The sequence below is a fragment of the Schistocerca gregaria genome, chromosome 5 (assembly GCF_023897955.1).
Source record: "Schistocerca gregaria isolate iqSchGreg1 chromosome 5, iqSchGreg1.2, whole genome shotgun sequence".
In the NCBI taxonomy this organism is placed as follows: domain Eukaryota; kingdom Metazoa; phylum Arthropoda; class Insecta; order Orthoptera; family Acrididae; genus Schistocerca; species Schistocerca gregaria.
Genome location: NC_064924.1, coordinates 24,274,994 through 24,297,142, shown reverse-complemented (window position 1 = coordinate 24,297,142; position 22,149 = coordinate 24,274,994). Strand labels below are relative to the sequence as shown.

The 22,149-nt window shown below is 45.7% G+C and overlaps 5 non-coding genes across 5 annotated transcripts; all 5 read left to right on the top strand.

Annotated features, from left to right (window-relative positions):
- Positions 1-682: 682 nt before the first annotated feature.
- On the top strand, positions 683-754 carry Trnat-agu (transfer RNA threonine (anticodon AGU)). The gene has a single exon. It is a non-coding gene; the product is annotated as a tRNA-Thr (tRNA).
- A 1,428-nt stretch (positions 755-2,182) lies between these two features.
- Trnat-agu (transfer RNA threonine (anticodon AGU)) lies at positions 2,183-2,254 on the top strand. The gene has a single exon. It is a non-coding gene; the product is annotated as a tRNA-Thr (tRNA).
- Positions 2,255-3,710: 1,456 nt separating this feature from the next.
- Trnat-agu (transfer RNA threonine (anticodon AGU)) lies at positions 3,711-3,782 on the top strand. The gene has a single exon. It is a non-coding gene; the product is annotated as a tRNA-Thr (tRNA).
- Positions 3,783-5,256: 1,474 nt separating this feature from the next.
- Trnat-agu (transfer RNA threonine (anticodon AGU)) lies at positions 5,257-5,328 on the top strand. The gene has a single exon. It is a non-coding gene; the product is annotated as a tRNA-Thr (tRNA).
- Positions 5,329-15,281: 9,953 nt separating this feature from the next.
- On the top strand, positions 15,282-15,353 carry Trnat-agu (transfer RNA threonine (anticodon AGU)). Its single transcript has one exon. It is a non-coding gene; the product is annotated as a tRNA-Thr (tRNA).
- Positions 15,354-22,149: the final 6,796 nt, after the last annotated feature.

The following is a 22,149-nucleotide window of genomic DNA, read 5'->3' as shown; positions in this document are numbered from 1 at the left end:
GACTGGCACTTGCACATCTAAAATAACGTCGGAAAGTAACTCGTTCGGCTTATGAGTCACATCAAGTATGTGTGTTAATTTTGACGAAACGAGCTCTGCAGGTTGTCATGCAATTCTGTTACCTCTCAGAAATGATTATGAAATAAAAGTGAACTACGTGACGAGTGTGACGTTAGGAAAACATTAGGCAACATGGAGAGGATCTGTATGGGACCAATCAACCCAAACGATTACTGTGTGACGTGCTAACCGGCATATATTCACCGAGGCAGCGTGGCTAGCTCAGTCGGTAGAGCATAAGGCTCTTAATCCCAGGGTCGTGGGTTCGAGCCCCAAGCCGGGAGGAACGGAATTTTGTTCCTCTGCAGATGTAACTTACCGTTTTTCTGATTAACGTGATGTTATGGAAATAGCAACTTTAAACTTTGCCTACGTCTCCGTCAGTCGCAAGGAAACTGTATTTGAAGGTGAAGGTGATTTTGTAGACATGTGTGAAAGACATGTTCTGAAATGCAAGTGGTGTTGTTTGGAGAGCACTTCGTTTACGTGTCAGATGTGTAGCCAAGCAGTAATGGGTCGCCATAGCTGCAAATATTAGACGGTAATATGAAGTGTTGTCAGCTGAAGTCTGATGATCCAGACGAACGTAAGGATGAAGTACGCAAAAGTACCGCTGGGCCGCGCCTCTTTAGCTCAGTGGCAGAGCACTGGTCTAGTAAACCAGGGGTCGTGAGTTCGATCCTCACAGAAGGCAGACGAATTTTGGATATCAGTTGCGCGTCGTGGCCTTATAGCAAACAGTATCTGGGATGACGAACAATTAGCGAGAGGCGTTTTATTAAGAATTACTCTCAGATGTGATTAAGGCGAACGGCGCAGATAAAGCATTTGCCAAAGCGGTACAGCATAAGGTGGGACGGAGCAGTCTGAAATATATTTTATAGATGTATTTCTCACATATCTCAGAGCCTTCCGCGGTTGTTGTCGCCGCCGCCGCCCCTTCTGCAGAAGTAGCAAATGGCCATCGTAGCAAATGCGGCGAGGGACGCCCTGCCTTACATTTCCGAATGCACAAAGTGTGCGCTTTAATTTCATAGTCTATATTTTTTAGGTCTCGTAGCAGGTTGAATGTATCAAATGGGTGGGAAAGAGCAAGGGGCAGCGTCTGTGTAGAACGAAAACACAACTCCACAGTGGTGTGAGCGTTTTGAGATGAGTCGTATATAAGTTCCACTTGTTTGTCAGTGACCGTGTGGCCTAATGGATTAGGCGTCGGACTTCGAATCCAAACACTGCGTGTTTGATTCCTCTCACGGTCGTGTTTTTCCAGATCTGAAAAAGAAACATACCGTTTTAGTGTAGCACTTGAGCAGTACGAAACCGTGTGAATGTTGCTGTTGACCATTTTCTGCTTGGAGATGCTCTTGAGCTTGAAACATGCACAACAAGACCGGTGTTAACTAGCGAATTGGTTTGCATATTGAGTCGCCGCGTGTTTTTGACTAGCACTTGCACATCTAAAATAACGTCGGAAAGTAACTCGTTCGGCTTATGAGTCACATCAAGTATGTGTGTTAATTTTGACGAAACTAGCTCTGAAGGTTGTCATGCAATTCTCTTACCTCTCAGAAATGATTATGAAATAAAAGGGAACTACGTGACGAGTGTGACGTTAGGAAAACATTAGGCAACATGGAGAGGTTCTGTATGGGACCAATCAACCCAAACGAGTACTGTGTGACGTGCTAACCGGCATATATACACCGAGGCAGCGCGGCTACCTTAGTCGTTAGAGCATAAGGCTCTTAATCCCAGGGTCGTGCGTTCGAGCCCCACGTGGGGAGGAACGGAATTTTGTTCCTCTGCAGATGTAACTTACCGTTTTTCTGATTAACGTGATGTAATGGAAATAGCAACTTTAAACTTTTCCTACGTCTCCGTCAGTCGCAAGGAAACTGTATTTGAAGGTGAAGGTGATTTTGAAGACATGTGTGACAGACATGTTCTGAAATGCAAGTGGTGTTATTTGGAGAGCACTTCGTTTACGTGTCAGATGTGTAGCCAAGCAGTAATGGGTCGCCATAGCTGCAAATATTAGACGGTAATATGAAGTGTTGTCAGCTGAAGTCTGATGATCCAGACGACCGTAAGGATGAAGAACGCAAAAGTACCGCTAGGCCGCGCCTCTTTAGCTCAGTGGCAGAGCACTGCTCTAGTAAACCAGGGGCCGTGAGTTCGATCCTCACAGGAGGCAGACGAATTTTGGATATCAGTAACGCGTCGTGGCCTTATAGCAAACAGTATCTGGGATGACTAACAATTAGCGAGAGGCGTTTTATTAAGAATTACTCTCAGATGTGATTAAGGCGAATGGCGCAGATAAAGCATTTGCCAAAGCGGTACAGCATAAGGTGGGACGGGGCAGTCTGAAATATATTTTATAGATGTATTTCTCACATTACTCAGAGCCTTCCACGGTCGTCGTCGTCGTCGTCGTCGTCGTCGTCGTTGCCGCCGCCGCCGCCACTTCTGCAGAAGTATCAAATGGCCATCGTAGCAAATGCGGCGAGGGACGCCCTGCCTTACAATTTCGAATGCACAAAGTGTGTGGTTTAGTTTCCCAGTCTATATTTTGTAGGTCTCGTAGTAGGTTGAATGTATCAAATGGGTGGGAAAGAGCAAGGGGCAGCGTCTGTGTAGAACGATAACACAACTCCTCAGTGGTGTGAGCGTTTTGAGATGAGTCGTATATAAGTTCCACTTGTTTGTCAGTGACCGTGTGGCCTAATGGATAAGGCGTCGGACTTCGTATCCGAAGATTGCGTGTTTGTTTCCTCTCACGGTCGTGTTTTTCCAGATCTGAAAAAGAAACATACCGTTTTAGTGTAGCACTTGAGCAGTACGAAACCGTGTGAATGTTGCTGTTGACCATTTTCTGCTTGGAGATGCTCTTGAGCTTGAAACACGCACAACAAGACCGGTGTTAACTAGCGAATTGGTTTGCATATTGCCGTCGCCGCGTTTTTTTGACTGGCACTTGCGCATCTAAAATAACGTCGGAAAGTAACTCGTTCGGCTTATGAGTCACATCAGGTATGTGTGTTAATTTTGACGAAACTAGCTCTGCAGGTTGTCATGCAATTCTGTTACCTCTCAGAAATGATTATGAAATAAAAGTGAACTATGTGACGAGTGTGACGTTAGGAAAACATTAGGCAACATGGAGAGGTTCTGTATGGGACCAATCAACCCAAACGAGTACTGTGTGACGTGCTAACCGGCATATATTCACCGAGGCAGCGCGGCTAGCTCAGTCGGTAGAGCATAAGGCTCTTAATCCCAGGGTCGTGGGTTCGAGCACCACGCCGGGAGGAACGGAATTTTGTTCCTCTGCAGATGTAACTTACCGTTTTTCTGATTAACGTGATGTAAAGGAAATACCAACTTTAAACTTTGCCTACGTCTCCGTCAGTCGCAAGGAAACTGTATTTGAAGGTGAAGGTGATTTTGAAGACATGTGTGACAGACATGTTCTGAAATGCAAGTGGTGTTATTTGGAGAGCACTTCGTTTACGTGTCAGATGTGTAGCCAAGCAGTAATGGGTCGCCATAGCTGCAAATATTAGACGGTAATATGAAGTGTTGTCAGCTGAAGTCTGATGATCCAGACGACCGTATGGATGAAGTACGCAAAATTACCGCTAGGGCGCGCCTCTTTAGCTCAGTGGCAGAGCACTGGTCTAGTAAACCAGCGGTCGTGAGTTCGATCCTCACAGGAGGCAGACGAATTTTGGATATCAGTTGCGCGTCGTGGCCTTATAGCAAACAGTATCTGGGATGACGAACAATTAGCGAGAGGCATATTATTAAGAATTACTCTCAGATGTGATTAATGCGAATGGCGCAGATAAATCATTTGCCGAAGCGGTACAGCATAAGGTGGGGCGGGGCAGTCTGAAATGTATTTTATAGATGTATTTCTCACATATCTCAGAGCCTTCGACGTCGTCGTCGTCGTCGTCGTCGTCGTCGTCGTCGTCGTCGTCGTCGTCGTCGTCGTCGTCGCCGCCGCCACTTCTGCAGAAGTAGCAAATGGCCATCGTAGCAAATGCGGCGAGGGACGCCCTGCCTTACATTTCCGAATGCACAAAGTGTGTGGTTTAGTTTCCCAGTCTATATTTGGTAGGTCTCGTAGTAGGTTGAATGTATCAAATGGGTGGGAAAGAGCAAGGGGCAGCGTCTGTGTAGAACGAAAACACAACTCCTCAGTGGTGTGAGCGTTTTGAGATGAGTCGTATATAAGTTCCACTTGTTTGTCAGTGACTGTGTGGCCTAATGGATAAGGCGTCGGACTTCGTATCCTAAGATTGCGAGTTTGACTCCTCTCACGGTCGTGTTTTTCCAGATCTAAAAAGAAACATACCGTCTTAGTGTAGCACTTGAGCAGTACGAAACCGTGTGAATGTTGCTGTTGACCATTTTCTGCTTGGAGATGCTCTTGAGCTTGAAACATGCACAACAAGACCGGTGTTAACTAGCGAATTGGTTTGCATATTGAGTCGCCGCGTGTTTTTGACTAGCACTTGCACATCTAAAATAACGTCGGAAAGTAACTCGTTCGGCTTATGAGTCACATCAAGTATGTGTGTTAATTTTGACGAAACTAGCTCTGCAGGTTGTCATGCAATTCTCTTACCTCTCAGAAATGATTATGAAATAAAAGGGAACTACGTGACGAGTGTGACGTTAGGAAAACATAAGGCAACATGGAGAGGTTCTGTATGGGACCAATCAACCCAAACGAGTACTGTGTGACGTGCTAACCGGCATATATACACCGAGGCAGCGCGGCTACCTTAGTCGTTAGAGCATAAGGCTCTTAATCCCAGGGTCGTGCGTTCGAGCCCCACCTGGGGAGGAACGGAAATTTGTTCCTCTGCAGCTGTAACTTACCGTTTTTCTGATTAACGTGATGTAATGGAAATAGCAACTTTAAACTTTTCCTACGTCTCCGTCAGTCGCAAGGAAACTGTATTTGAAGGTGAAGGTGATTTTGAAGACATGTGTGACAGACATGTTCTAAAATGCAAGTGGTGTTGTTTGGAGAGCACTTCGTTTACGTGTCAGATGTGTAGCCAAGCAGTAATGGGTCGCCATAGCTGCAAATATTAGACGGTAATATGAAGTGTTGTCAGCTGAAGTCTGATGATCCAGACGACCGTAAGGATGAAGAACGCAAAAGTACAGCTAGGCCGCGCCTCTTTAGCTCAGTGGCAGAGCACTGCTCTAGTAAACCAGGGGCCGTGAGTTCGATCCTCACAGGAGGCAGACGAATTTTGGATATCAGTAGCGCGTCGTGGCCTTATAGCAAACAGTATCTGGGATGACTAACAATTAGCGAGAGGCGTTTTATTAAGAATTACTCTCAGATGTGATTAAGGCGAACGGCGCAGATAAAGCATTTGCCAAAGCGGTACAGCATGAGGTGGGACGGGGCAGTCTGAAATATATTTTATAGATGTATTTCTCACATATCTCAGAGCCTTCCGCGGTCGTTGTCGCCGCCGCCGCCCCTTCTGCAGAAGTAGCAAATGGCCATCGTAGCAAATGCGGCGAGGGACGCCCTGCCTTACATTTCCGAATGCACAAAGTGTGCGCTTTAATTTCATAGTCTATATTTGGTAGGTCTCGTAGCAGGTTGAATGTATCAAATGGGTGGGAAAGAGCAAGGGGCAGCGTCTGTGTAGAACGAAAACACAACTCCACAGTGGTGTGAGCGTGTTGAGATGAGTCGTATATAAGTTCCACTTGTTTGTCAGTGACCGTGTGGCCTAATGGATTAGGCGTCGGACGTCGAATCCAAACACTGCGTGTTTTGATTCCTCTCACGGTCGTGTTTTTCCAGATCTGAAAAAGAAACATACCGTTTTAGTGTAGCACTTGAGCAGTACGAAACCGTGTGAATGTTGCTGTTGACCATTTTCTGCTTGGAGATGCTCTTGAGCTTGAAACACGCACAACAAGACCGGTGTTAACTAGCGAATTGGTTTGCATATTGCCGTCGCCGCGTGTTTTTGACTGGCACTTGCACATCTAAAATAACGTCGGAAAGTAACTCGTTCGGCTTATGAGTCACATCAAGTATGTGTGTTAATTTTGACGAAACTAGCTCTGCAGGTTGTCATGCAATTCTGTTACCTCTCAGAAATGATTATGAAATAAAAGTGAACTACGTGACGAGTGTGACGTTAGGAAAACATTAGGCAACATGGAGAGGTTCTGTATGGGACCAATCAACCCAAACGAGTACTGTGTGATGTGCTAACCGGCATGTATTCATCGAGGCAGCGGGGCTAGCTGAGTCGTTAGAGCATAAGGCTCTTAATCCCAGGGTCGTGGGTTCGAGCCCCACGCGGGGAGGAACGGAATTTTGTTCCTCTGCAGATGTAACTTACCGTTTTTCTGATTAACGTGATGTAATGGAAATAGCAACTTTAAACTTTGCCTACGTCTCCGTCAGTCGCAAGGAAACTGTATTTGAAGGTGAAGGTGATTTTGTAGACATGTGTGAAAGACATGTTCTGAAATGCAAGTGGTATTATTTGGAGAGCACTTCGTTTACGTGTCTGATGTGTAGTCAAGCAGTAATGGGTCGCCATAGCTGCAAATATTAGACGGTAATATGAAGTGTTGTCAGCTGAAGTCTGATGATCCAGACGACCGTAAGGATGAAGTACGCAAAAGTACCGCTAGGCCGCGCCTCTTTAGCTCAGTGGCAGTCTGCCTGCGGCAGCGGTGGTGAGCGGATCTCCAGGGCCAGCGCGCTGTGGCAGGAAGTGTTTACGTCAGGCGGTGAGTCGCGTGCTTACAGTGTCTGCTTACTAGTATTCGTTCCGTTCTGTAGGATCTGATATGGAATTATGAATCCGACTAACAGGAAAGATACCTTGAAGTTTACCTTTGATAGGAACTTTTCGAAACCAAATTCGTTTGAAGTTGAAGCATGGTTAGAGGAAACAGCTAAGATTACTTTTGACGACATTGTAGGGATAAATTTCTCTATCGTGACTAGTGTTGTTTATGTGAAATTAACGTCCTCTGAAATGTGTGATAGAATTGTGGAGTCCAGTGGAGGTGTACTGAAGTTTAAACATAGAGATGGTACCGTCAGTGACGTCAGCATTACGCATGCTGGACTGGGCATCCGAACGGCACGTATTTTCGAACTCCCGTTTGAAATATCAGCCGCGCAAATAAATTCTGCATTAACACCTTACGGGAGGGTCATTAACAATTTTGCGGAGCGTTGGTCCAAAGCCCACAAATTTCCGGTGCTTAACGGCGTCAGGCAAGTTCAGATCGATCTACAGAAGCACATACCTTCATATATTTACATAGGTGGACATCGCGGAATTGTCATATGTGATGGGCAGCCAAAAACGTGTGCCGGCTGTGGTGCGCCCGGCCACGTGCGCTCTGAATGTATACAAAGACGCGTGACGCAGATACCTGTCGGTGAAGCCGCTACCCCCCCTGTGACGACGGCACTGCCACTGACATACGCTGCCGCGGCTTCTGGTCTTCCACCCGCGACCCCGCCTGTAGATGCCCCTCGTTTGAATGATGTTTTGGCCGATAACGTCAAAGAACCGAGTGCTGACGCGGCACCGCCGCTACCACACTCAGAGATGGAGATAACGACGGATGACTCCCCAGTGGTTGAAGCCACTGGTACTGAGGATGAAGCAGACGCTGTGTTCCCGGCGGATCAACCCCAGAGTCAACAGTCCACTTCGGATGTTGATGATACCGCGAACCCTAACAGGAAGCCTTCCAAAAAGAAGCGGAGACTTGCACATCAAGGAGCCAATCAGCTCGCCCTACAGCTCCGCGAAAAAGCGAAACGAATAAGCAGCCAAATGAGTCAGAACACTTCTGAACCCTTTGAAGTTGCTCTCCCTGCGTCTGGTCGAATGGACATTGATCCTGTAGTGTCTCCCCCTGTGAATCCACGACGGGTGGAAGATAGTGATACCTCGAGTAGAGTCGTTTTGCCGTATACCCACGCTCAAGGAAACGCAGGATCGCTTTTGTCAGAGGCCACTCTCACTGGGAATTGGGCACAGGAAATGGAAGTATTGGATGCGAGCAATGATGCAGCTGTCATGCGGACCATTGAGACGGAATCTTCGGCACCCCCCACAGAGCAGCATACACCAACCGTACCGGGAACTACAGGAACTCCGACTGACGCGCTTGGCCTCAATTTCGTTAGCCATCCTTCTAAGACTGTTTAATTAATAGTATGTGCCTTCTCCCATGAACGAGCCCCAAGCCTATAAAATTGCCACGTTAAACATCAATAAGATACAGTCGTACTGGCGGCTCCGTAATTTACAAGATTTTGTATACGGAGCGGATATCGATATTCTGTTACTTCAAGAAGTTGCTGCGATTGAACTTGACCGAATAACTGGTTATATTACTCTCTCCAATTCCGGGAGCGGTGCGAATTTAGGGACAGCGATTCTGTTAAAAGAAGGGATTGTAGCGACCGACGCAGAAAAACTGCCTGATCATAGAGGGATCGCTGTCACTTTCCATCGGACACGCATAATCAATGTTTACGCCCCGTCCGGCAGTAGCAATAGGCGTGCTAGGGCTGAGTTCTTCACAAGCGCCATAGTCCCACTTTTTAGGGGAACCTACGATCGTATAATTTTTGCGGGTGACTTCAATTGTGTCTTAAGTCCAAAAGACCAGACGCCTAATTTTAACAAATCTGGAGAACTAGAACGTATCGTCCAAGAAATGAACCTCATTGACACATGGGAGCATACGCACGGAGCGGCACCTGGGTTCACTCATGTCACGAACCACTCTGCAAGCAGGCTAGACAGAATCTATGTATCGGCGTGTATGAAGACTCAAGTCCTCCATTCCGAAGTTTGGCCCACAATTTTTTCCGATCATGCCGCATAGATTTGTACTGTTAACATGGTCAAGCAAGGCACATTTCGCGGCAGAGGTTTCTGGAAACTTAACAATGCTCTCCTTAACGATGTTGACTGTCACCGTGTCTTTAACGAAACATGGGAGGCATGTGAACGACGGGTTGCACAGTATGCCTCCGTTACTGAATGGTGGATAACACATGCCAAACCAACTTTATCAAAAATGTTTAAACGCTACGCTCGGGACAAATCCTGGTGGCAACGGCAAACGTCTGAGTTTTATTTTACTTGTCTCAGGGAGCTCTACCAGTCCGATGTGACTGTACCTGAAAATTTTATGCAGATTAAAAAAATTAAGGCAAAATTATTAAAACTTCAGCGGCAGCAGGCAGAAGGCTTTCAAATAAGGTCCAGGCCCCAGAATGTGATAGACGACGAAATGACATCCATGTTTCACGTCATTCTTGAAAATAAGAGGGGGCGGCGGAGATTAATAACTCGTCTTCAGTTGAGTGAAGGCGTTGCGCTCACGCGGCAACAAGACATACGGAACGCACTTCACAATCACCTGGCAGATCTGCTGGCAACGACACATACCGACGATGGAACTCACGATGAATTACTCAATAACTTGCAAAGGACTTTGGGTGCTGCTGAAGTCGAAACTCTCATGCGAGAAATTGATGAAGACGAATTGGATTCTGCGCTATCACGAAGTCCGAAAAATAAATCGCCGGGACCCGACGGTCTCACTGCCGAATTTTATCTTACTTTCTGCGACAAATTAAAGCCCAAGTTGTTGAGTATGTTTAATGAAATTTTACGGCCTGATTTTAATGTTCCTCAGGCTCTCGTGGAAGGCATCGTGGTTTTAATCCCTAAACGCCCAATGTGCAGTTCTGTTGACGATTTTCGGCCGCTTACTTTACTGAACAGTGACTACAAAATTTTAATACGTATTATTTCTAATAGATTGAAAATGTTGATGAATACTGTCATTGGTCAGTACCAGACCAGTGTAGGTGTCGGTAGGACGATCTTCCAAAATTTGTCTCAATACAGGGACGTCATAGCCATTGCAGATGCGTGCAAGATACGGTGTGCGCTAGTTTCCCTTGAGTTTTCAAAGGCATTCGACAGAGTAAACCATCACTTTCTCATCCGGACGATGCATGCCATGGGATTTCCACTACGTTTTATCAATCTTATACATGAGCTCCTTCGTAAAGGAGTAACTCGACTCATGGTGAATGGCCAGCTGAGCGCATCGATTAATATTACTAATTCAGTGCGACAGGGATGCCCTATGTCAATGGCCTTGTTTGCCATTCCCATTGAGCCTTTGCTTGTCACCTTGACACAGCGTCTACAAGGATTAACCATCCACGGCATTAAGATTGTTTGTACTGCATATGCGGATGACGTCGGATTTTTGGTCAAGGACGAAGGTGAAGTCGAGGAAGCCCTTCAGATCGTCAAAAACTACGAACTTGTTGCGGGTGCGAAGTTGAATGCCAGGAAATCTGGCATTATGAACATAGGACGCGGCATCTCGCTGCACCATCACGGTCAGTTGCAACTACTTTCTAAAATGAAATGCCTTGGTATTGAGTACAGGAGCAACATACAGCACACAATTGCGGTGAACTATAGGAATCTCCTGGCAAGTATGCGTGCTTGCATGCAGACCCACTACCTAAGGAGCCTTGATGAACTGCAGAAAGTCACCTTCGCTAATGTCTACCTCACCTCAAAGATTAACTACGTTGCACAAGTACTGCCCATGCCACAGGAGACAGCGAAGCGTATGATGTCCGCTCTCGGCCATTTTGTCACACGTGGACACATTTTTAAAGTCAAGTACGATACGCTCACTCTCTCCACGACCGATGGAGGCTTAAATTTAACAGATGTTCGTTCCAAGTCACGAGCTTTGTACGTATGCACCACCTACAAACGGTGGAGGTCGTTACCGAACAGTCTAACGGCTCACTTGTTAACCGAAATAGCGCCGGCCTGCCTGCAGCCTCCCGTCTCTGTTCAACATATTCCGCCTGCGCTGACTCACTTTAAGAGCTTTTTCATTGAGTTCAGTTACGTACGGTCAACTCTCCCAGAAAATGAGCTTTCCGTGGTGAAGTTAGTTTATAATAAACTACTGGCAACCAAGAACAGAAACAACATCGAACACAAATACCCCAATCATCGCTGGCCAGTGATATGGAAAAACATACATAGCCGTGATTTACCAACGTCAGTGAAAGCCTCTTGGTACAGGGTCGTGAACCGTAAAATAAGTACCAATTCACGACCTCATGCTCTACATTTGGCTGACTCACCTTTGTGCCTTACGTGCAACTTGCCTGATACTGATGAACATCGTTTTCTGTGCACCACTGACCAAGCAGTTTGGCCATGCATTCGCCGAAAACTGGCTACGATTATGAGGACTTCCCAGCTTTCTATTAAACCTGAAGATTTCCTGTATCCGGATTCAGTGCCGTACCCGAACACCAAACGGAACTCTGTCAATTGGTTGAAGGGTCATTATGTTCATTATTTACAGACGCAAGAACCCAAGAGTGAGGCGGCGTTCTGTCTTTACCTGGCATTACAGTTTCACATACTTTCACAGACGAGACATTACAGGAAACGATATGCGAATTTTTTAGAAGTCGTTCTTCGATGAAAGAAGTATTTTTTTCTTTCCTTCACTCTACATTGCTTTGTTTTTTTTTCTTTTCTTCTTCAAATGTCACAGTGATGTATACTGAACAGTGTTACGACAAGGACTATTTTATTTTCTTCTGTTTTTCTAGGGGACCAGAGTTCCTTGTTTAATTTTCTATTAAAAAAAATAAATAAATAAATAAATAAATTATAATAAAAAAATAAGCAATTATAAAAGTTGATACAAAAACCAACAACACAACGAAAGCACTAAAAAGAACAACAAACAACAGAAAGAGTGATGCAGGCCAGAAGTAGGGGATTGCTGCCTGGGGTGAAGTACGGTGGGGACTTCGTGGGCCCTCTCGCCGCTACGGTAGCCGTGAAGGCACAGGACAAATCTCTGAAAATGGAATACAACACACGCACAAAAAAAAAAAAAAAAAACAAAATATTCCACTTTGTCACCATTGCGGGACTATGCATTAGGTTTAGAAGTATCTTTGGTTTGGAAATTGGAATAGTTCAGAAGAATAAGTAATTCAGAAACCATGGCAGATGAAGGCGACGCCGACGAAGGCGATTTATGGCGAGCGCAAGGCGGGGCTGAAGGGGAGGAAGGAGGCCCTAAAAAAAAAAAAAAAAAAAACGAAAAATTGTAAAAAAAGTGGCAGAGCACTGGTCTAGTAAACCAGGGGTCGTGAGTTCGATCCTCACAGGAGGCAGACCAATTTTGGATATCAGTTGCGCGTCGTGGCCTTATAGCAAACAGTATCTGGGATGACGAACAGTTAGCGAGAGGCGTTTTATTAAGAATTACTCTCAGATGTGATTAAGGCGAATGGCGCAGATAAAGCATTTGCCAAAGCGGTACAGCATAAGGTGGGACGGGGCAGTCTGAAATGTATTTTATAGATGTATTTCTCACATATCTCAGAGCCTTCCGCGGTCGTCGTCGTCGTCGTCGTCGTCGCCGCCGCCGCCACTTCTGCAGAAGTAGCAAATGGCCATCGTAGCAAATGCGGCGAGGGACGCCCTGCCTTACATTTCCGAATGCACAAAGTGTGTTGTTTAGTTTCCCAGTCTATATTTGGTACGTCTCGTAGCAGGTTGAATGTATCAAATGGGTGGGAAAGAGCAAGGGGCAGCGTCTGTGTAGAACGAAAACACAACTCCTCAGTGGTGTGAGCGTTTTGAGATGAGTCGTATATATGTTCCATTTGTTTGTCATTGACCGTGTGGCCTAATGGATAAGGCGTCGGACTTCGTATCCGAAGATTGCGTGTTTGATTCCTCCCACGGTCGTGTTTTTCCAGATCTGAAAAAGAAACATACCGTTTTAGTGTAGCACTTGAGCAGTACGAAACCGTGTGAATGTTGCTGTTGACCATTTTCTGCTTGGAGATGCTCTTGAGCATGAAACACGCACAACAAGACCGGTGTTAACTAGCGAATTGGTTTGCATATTGCCGTCGCCGCGTGTTTTTGACTGGCACTTGCACATCTAAAATAACGTCGGAAAGTAACTCGTTCGGCTTATGAGTCACATCAAGTATGTGTGTTAATTTTGACGAAACTAGCTCTGCAGGTTGTCATGCAATTCTGTTACCTCTCAGAAATGATTATGAAATAAAAGTGAACTACGTGACGAGTGTGACGTTAGGAAAACATTAGGCAACATGGAGAGGTTCTGTATGGGACCAATCAACCCAAACGAGTACTGTGTGACGTGCTAACCGATATATATTCACCGAGGCAGCGCGGCTAGCTCAGTCGGTAGAGCATAAGGCTCTTAATCCCAGGGTCGTGGGTTCGAGCCCCACGCGGGGAGGAACGGAATTTTGTTCCTCTGCAGATGTAACTTACCGTTTTTCTGATTAACGTGATGTAATGGAAATAGCAACTTTAAACTTTTCCTACGTCTCCGTCAGTCGCAAGGAAACTGTATTTGAAGGTGAAGGTGATTTTGTAGACATGTGTGAAAGACATGTTCTGAAATGCAAGTGGTGTTATTTGGAAAGCACTTCGTTTAGGTGTCAGATGTGTAGCCTAGCAGTAATGGGTCGACATAGCTGCAAATATTAGACGGTAATATGAAGTGTTGTCAGCTGAAGTCTGATGATCCAGACGACCGTAAGGATGAAGTACGCAAAAGCACAGCTAGGCCGCGCCACTTTAGCTCAGTGGCAGAGCACTGGTCTAGTAAACCAGGGGTCGTGAGTTCGATCCTCAGAGGATGCAGACGAATTTTGGATATCAGTTGCCTTATAGCAAAGAGTATCTGGGATGACGAACAATTAGCGAGAGGCGTTTTATTAAGAATTACTCTCAGATGTGATTAAGGCGAATGGCGCAGATAAAGCATTTGCCAAAGCGGTACAGCATATGGTTGGGACGGGGCAGTCTGAAATATATTTTATAGATGTATTTCTCACATATCTCAGAGCCTTCCGCGGTCGTCGTCGTCGTCGTCGTCGTCGTCGTCGTCACTTCTGCAGAAGTAGCAAATGCGGCGAGGGACGCCCTGCCTTACATTTCCGAATGCACAAAGTGTGTGGTTTAGTTTCCCAGTCTATAATTGGTAGGTCTCGTAGCAGGTTGAATGTATCAAATGGGTGGGAAAGAGCAAGATGCAGCGTCTGTGTAGAACGAAAACACAACTCCTCAGTGGTGTGAGCGTTTTGAGATGAGTCGTATATAAGTTCCACTTGTTTGTCAGTGACCGTGTGGCCTAATGGATAAGGCGTCGGACTTCGTATCCGAAGATTGCGTGTTTGATTCCTCCCACGGTCGTGTTTTTCCAGATCTGAAAAAGAAACATACCGTTTTAGTGTAGCACTTGAGCAGTACGAAACCGTGTGAATGTTGCTGTTGACCATTTTCTGCTTGGAGATGCTCTTGAGCTTGAAACACGCACAACAAGACCGGTGTTAACTAGCGAATTGGTTTGCATAATTCCGTCGCCACGTGTTTTTGACTGGCACTTGCACATCTAAAATAACGTCGGAAAGTAACTCGTTCGGCTTATGAGTCACATCAAGTATGTGTGTTAATTTTGACGAAACTAGCTCTGCAGGTAGTCATGCAATTCTGTTACCTCTCAGAAATGATTATGAAATAAAAGTGAACTACGTGACGAGTGTGACGTTAGGAAAACATTAGGCAACATGGATAGGTTCTGTATGGGACCAATCAACCCAAACGAGTACTGTGTGACGTGCTAACCGGCATATATTCACCGAGGCAGCGCGGCTAGCTCAGTCGGTAGAGCATAAGGCTCTTAATCCCAGGGTCGTGGGTTCGAGCCCCACGCGGGGAGGAACGGAATTTTGTTCCTCTGCAGATGTAACTTACCGTTTTTCTGATTAACGTGATGTAATGGAAATAGCAACTTTAAACTTTGCCTACGTCTCCGTCAGTCGCAAGGAAACTGTATTTGAAGGTGAAGGTGATTTTGTAGACATGTGTGAAAGACATGTTCTGAAATGCAAGTGGTGTTATTTGGAAAGCACTTCGTTTAGGTGTCAGATGTGTAGCCTAGCAGTAATGGGTCGACATAGCTGCAAATATTAGACGGTAATATGAAGTGTTGTCAGCTGAAGTCTGATGATCCAGACGACCGTAAGGATGAAGTACGCAAAAGTACCGCTAGGCCGCGCCTCTTTAGCTCAGTGGCAGAGCACTGGTCTAGTAAACCAGGGGTCGTGAGTTCGATCCTCACAGGAGGCAGACGAATTTTGGATATCAGTTGCGCGTCGTGGCCTTATAGGAAACAGTATATGGGAAGACGAACAATTAGCGAGAGGCGTTTTATTAAGAATTACTCTCAGATGTGATTAAGGCGAATGGCGCAGATAAAGCATTTGCCAAAGCGGTACAGCATAAGGTTGGGACGGGGCAGTCTGAAATATATTTTATAGATGTATTTCTCACATATCTCAGAGCCTTCCGCGGTCGTCGTTGTCGTCGTCGTCCTCGTCGTGGCCGCCGCCGCCGCCGCCGCCGCCGCCGCCGCCGCCGCCGCCACTACTGCAGAAGTAGCAAATGGCCATCGTAGCAAATGCGGCGAGGGACGCCCTGCCTTACATTTCCGAATGCACAAAGTGTGTGGTCTAGTTTCCCAGTCTATATTTGGTAGGTCTCGCAGCAGGTTGAATGTATCAAATGGGTGGGAAAGAGCAAGGGGCAGCGTCTATGTAGAACGAAAACACAACTCCTCAGTGGTGTGAGCGTTTTGAGATGAGTCGTATATAAAATCCACTTGTTTGTCAGTGACCGTGTGGCCTAATGGATAGTTCCGCTTGAGACGTGACAGCGATCGGACGTGCTGTGTATTCGATCTTGCCGTTACCCTCGGGTTGTGAATATTTACCTTCTGTGTGTGACGTTTCTTTGTCTTCTGTTTTTCGTTGTTTCTTTGCCTTAGTGTTTGTCTTGTGTCTTGCGTTGTATTGCGGCTTTTGCCGCATTAATTAAGTATTATGGCTTCCCGGTTTTTTCCGCGGAAGTGTACTCTCAGTTTTCAGTTTAACAAGGCTACCAGGAATGTCCAACCGACATCGTTGGAAATTCACGAATGGATTGTGGACACGATTGGCATTACATCGGACCAGGTACATACGGCGTATTTTGATACAGAATTATACTGCTTTTTTGTGAAATTGTTGAACCCGGTTTTGCTGGATAAGATATTACTTAAACATGGTGAGCAAGTGTCGTTCCTTCATAGGGATGGTTCTGTTAGCAGTGTTACTGTCTCAAATGCTGAAATTACGTATACCACAGTTCGGGTTTATAATTTACCCCCTGAAGTTGACAACAGCTATCTTAAGGAAGCTTTGCTTGGTTATGGTACTGTTCGGTCAATTCCAAATGAACGTTGGTCTGCACAACATAAGCTGCAATGTTATAATGGTGTCAGATCAGTTGAAATGCATATTAACTCTAATATACCGTCCCATCTGGTTGTATGTGGTTATCGTGTACATCTTACTTATGAGGGGCAGCTTGGTACATGTTTCCTATGTAATGAACATGGTCATGTTCGAGCTAATTGCCCTAAGCGGGTATTTGTGCTTAAAAATGGCCTAGCACAGCGCCGCAAATTAACGGTTGCCGATCTTGTGCTAGCAGCTTCCTCCACTGTTTCCTATCTGCCTCCTGCAGTAGCTTCTTCACAACAGGTGTCACCCTCCCCTGATGCAGGTTTTCCTCCGCTACCTACTCCCCCAGACGTATCGGCTGCTCCTATACCGATTCCGTCTGTTTCCAACAACAAACGCCGTCGTGCTAGTGATACCGGTAGCACTGATGACGAAGCTGCTGTTTCGCAGCCGGTTTGCGAATCTCATGAGAGAATTCCAGAATCTCCCATGCCTGTTTCGGATTCTGTTCCCACTGTGTCTCCTGCTTTGCTTGATGACGTCAAACTTGCTGCCATGCCGTCGGCGCAAGAGCCACAATATTCGGTCGAGGTGTTGTTGACATCCCCACCGCCACAGGCATCACAACATGTTGACGACACTTCGGTGGAGACGGCTGTTTGTCGGAAAACCGCTCCTAGACCTGCGCGCTCCGCATCACCAGACTCCAAACCTATCTTACCACCTCCTACACTTCCAAAACCTACACATTCTGAAACCGGTGCCGATGTTCCTGATGCAGTTTTCCCCTTGATGGCTCCTCCTTCCGACCTCTCTCGGCCTGCTAATCCTTCGGAAGCTTTGGTTGACGTGCCTGATCTCGAACCCCCCACTCCGCCAGCTCTTGAATCTGGTGTGCATCAGATACGTCGTCGGGTGAAAGTGCCCCCCAATCTCCACGCGGTGCGGAAGAAACATAAGCATGCGAAGGACGACTCTGATTCCGTTGATTCTGGACAATCACCCTCTGCGATGTCTGATGTTGATGATATGGATGTAGTTGCTTCTAGTGTGGTGTAATTTGGGTTCATTTCCCATTTTTTTGTAGATGTTGCAGGCGTACACGTTTATTACCTTAAATATAAATGGCATTCAATCTTCTCTGAAGTTAGCGTCTCTGCAGCAGTTTATTTATGACTCTGCAGCTGATATTGTTTTCCTGCAGGAAGTCTCCGTTGCACACCTGTTTGTTCCTGCTTTTCGCACTATTATAAATTTTGCACCTGAGTTTTCTGCAGGTACTGCTTTCCTAATTCGTGACGGTATCCCCGTTACCGAAATTGAGCTTTTAGACTCGGGACGGGGCATTGGTTGTCGGTTATTTGACACGACCTTGGTTAACATTTACGCCCCCTCTGGTTCTAGCAAGCGGCAGGAAAGGTCTCGTTTTTATAAAGAGGATCTGATTTACCTTTTACGAAAAAATCCTGCGACCTTGATATTGGGGGGCGATTTTAATTGTGTGTTACAAGCTAAAGACCAATCCCCTCATTTTAATTATTGTTTCGAGCTACATTCTCTTGTACGTCAATTACGACTACGCGATGCGTGGGAGGTTAAACACCCCACCTTAGTTAAATTTACATTTTTTACTGCCACCTCAAGTAGTCGACTTGACCGATTGTATATTTCTGATCTCCTTAGTGTTTCTGTTTTAGATGTAGATGTTATTCCAGCCAGTTTTACGGATCATTGTGCCCTTGCTGTTATAATTAATTTGGAGCGTCAACCTCTTAAACTTTATAGGCCGCTGTGGAAATTAAATGTCTCCTTGCTCGATGACCCTGACATCGAACCTCTAATACAGACGGCGTGGGACATTTGTTTACGTTCTCTGCGATACTATCCGTCTAAGCTTCACTGGTGGATCCACTGTGTGAAGCCAAAACTACGTCGCACTTTAATGTCCTACAGTTATAATAGAGCGCGAGATCAGAAACTGACTTTTGAGTATTACTATTCGGTGCTTCGCGAACTTTATGATAATTCTACAATGACATGTGCCCACCTTTCTGAGATTCGGAAAATTAAGGCCAAGCTTCTCAGTATTAAGCGGCTTCAGATGGAAGGATTGAAGATTAAATCTAAACCACCGTCCACGTTAGCACATGAAATGACTTCTATGTACCATCTGTTTCGTCACCACAAGAACCGTCGACGTGTATTGATTGACGGCCTTATGGCAGCTGATGGTCGCCGGCTTACCTTACAGAATCAAATAACCCATGAAATTACCTGCTACTATGAGACGTTATATACTGCGGCTGATTCTGATCCGATTGATGTTGACGAAATTTTAACTGCTATCCCATCAGTTTTAACAGAGGACCATAATGCGAAATTTTACCTCCTTTTACTGCAGACGAAATTTCAGCTTTCATTGCTTGTTCAGCATCTCACAAATCTCCTGGTCCTGATGGCCTACCTAAGGAGTTTTTTGTTCGCTTTTGGCCTATTATAGGGCCTGTTTTTACGGATATTGTGAATGAAATCTTGAATGGTGGCACAATTCCAGCCGATTTCAAGAGAGGTACGGTTGTCCTGATACCTAAATCTGCTGGTTTGAAGACAGCTAGTGACTTTCGTCCTTTAACCCTTTTAAATTTTGACTATAAGACGGCCGCTAGGGCTCTTAATGCACGTCTATCCCTTTTGCTTACACCTGTGATACCTCCTTGTCAAAGCTGCTTTCCAGGGCGCTCCATATTGACGTCTCTGGCGGGGTATCGTGATGTCGTGTCGATTGTCGCTGTCACCAATATTTCCTGTGCGCTTTTATTTGTTGATTTTAGTAAAGCTTTTGATCGTGTGTCCCATTCATTTTTAGAGCTTCTGCTGCGCCGGCTCGGTTTTAATGAACAGGCGCTGCTGGTACTTAAGAATATGACGACTGGCATTTCTGCTAAGATTGACATTAATGGCCAGCTAACAAAGGTCATTGATATTCAACGTGGCTTCCCGCAAGGTAGTCCTTTATCCATGACCCTTTATGCTCTCTCCCTTCAACCACTCCTCACACGTCTCAACTCGACACTTCGTGGTCTTACGATCTCTGGGGTTACCCAGACGGCAACAGCTTATGCTGATGATTTGGTTGTTTTGCTTCGTTCCACCACAGAAGTGCCGCAGTTGAAAATGGAACTCGATAAATTTTCTGCGGCCTCAGGTTCTCGTATCAATCCCTGTAAAAGCAAGCTCCTGAATTTGCGGGGCTTTGAACGTGTGGTTGTTCCGTGGGTTACAGCTGTTGAACACCATACACATTTAGGTATCTATTTTGAACGTTGTCCTCTTCGGACGGCTGCAAAAAATTGGCAAGTGGCCATTTCCAAGCTGCAAGGTGTTTTATTAGAACACTCATGGCGTTCGATACCGCTACTGCAAAAAAAGCTTGTATTAGACACTTATGTTTTATGTAAAGTATATTACGTTGCTCAGCTGTTTCCGCTTCCCCGAAAGCAGGGTGCAAAAATGGTCCAGCTTATTAACAGATACATTTGGCGGGGGCATATTTTTAAATTACATTGTGATGTTCTTACGAAGCCGCGTCTTGAGGGCGGCTTGTCGTTCACCGATGTCCGTGTCAAGGCTGCTGCCCTTTATGTTAAGCGAACCCTCCATCTTTTATTATCTGAGTCCCCGACTGTTACTTCGCGATTATTCCATGTCCTTCGTCCTGCGAGGTTGTCACCGCCCATTAACGTTGGGCCTCTAAATGCGAAGCTACGGCATGTTCGGGACTTCTACATTGAGATTAGTTACCTAGATCTCCACTTACAACGTCGTCCTGTTATTACTACGCTAACCCTGCTTGACAAATGGCGACGGTCTTCTTCTTCCAACCCGACTGTTTTGCATTATCCCAGTTTTAATTGGCGTAACATGTGGACGAATATTAGCTTACCCGTTCATTCAGCAACTGTTGCCTCCTTATGGTATAAGGTAGTTAATCAGCTGATTCCTACGAACGAACGCCTTCATCGTATAGGTTTATGTGTCTCTCCGCTTCGTCAAACGTGTGGTTGTGTTGATACACTCCAACACCGATTTACTTGCGCTGACCGTCATCGCATGTGGCACTGGCTGCGCCGACAATTGGCTTTACTCACCAGGAGCTCCGAATCGGCATTTAAGACTGATATTCTCTGCTGGCCGGACACGGTTTTTTATCCCCGGACCAAGAACAACACCGTTATGTGGCTTCTTGGCCGTTACATTTTTGCAGTGGTTGACGATCATGGTATTACCGATTTTATTTCGTTTACTGGTTACATGCTTCATGAGTACTGGACGCAAAAGTCTTGCCCACACCTTAAGAGGGACTTTGCGAATATGCTTACTATTGTTTTCGAAAAGCAGGGAGTTGGTTAAGTTTCAATTTCTATTGATCGCTCCTGCGCCTGAATCATTAATGGAACCGGTATAGGGGCATACTGAGCTAACTTCATGACAGGGAAGACATTCTCGCTAGTTCTTAGGTACAATCTTGGCAGGTAGGCAAAATAACTGTTTGGATAGACAACGCTTCATAAGTTCCGTGTTCACATATAAGTATCATAAGACTCCGAACCAAAGACAATTACAACGTATTGGTGACACTGTGCTACGGTGCAGGGAGGAGGAAACGTCATGGCCAGGCCTCGGTATACGACCCCTGCCCAACGCGCCTCCACCCACCTGCCCTGGGTCATTACAAAGGAAAAAAAAAGCAAAAAAAAATGGATAAGGCGTCGGACTTCCGATCTGAAGATTACAGGTTCGAATGCTGTCACGCTCGTGTTTTTCAAGTTCTGAAAAAGAAACATACCGTTTTAATGTCGCAATTGAACAGTACGAAACCGTCTGAATGTTGCTGTTGACCATTTCTTGCTTGGAGATGCACTTGAGCTTGAAACACTCACAACAAGACCGGTGATAAAAAAAAAAAAAAGTGGTACAGCACTGGTCTAATAAACCAGGTGTCGTAAGTTCCATCCTCACAATAGAAAGATGAATTTTGGAAATAAGTTGCGCGTCGTGGCCGTATAGCAAACAGTATCTGAAATAAAAAAAAGGGGTATGATTCCTGCTTTGGGTGCAGGAGGTCCCGGGTTCAAATGCCGGACAGGCCCTACTTTTCACTTTCGCGACAACCAAGCACTACGATAAACTAGCGAATCTCTGAAAGTAAGCCATGCAACAGGACAAACTGCATGTCGGGCCACCGGCCAATGATACTGGCAAGTGCGTCTTGTGGAAAGCAATCTACGAAGCAGGATTAAGGCGTCTTCGATTACTTAAATCTATACCTAAAGAAAAAAACAACAATGGATAAGGCGTCGGACTTCGTATCCGAAGATTGCGTGTTTGATTCCTCTCACGGTCGTGTTTTCCCAGATCTGAAAAAGAAACATACCGTTTTAGTGTAGCACTTGAGCAGTACGAAACCGTGTGAATGTTGCTGTTGACCATTTTCTGCTTGGAGATGCTCTTGAGCTTGAAACACGCACAACAAGACCGGTGTTAACTAGCGAATTGGTTTGCATATTGCCGTCGCCGCGTGTTTTTGACTGGCACTTGCACATCTAAAATAACGTCGGAAAGTAACTCGTTCGGCTTATGAG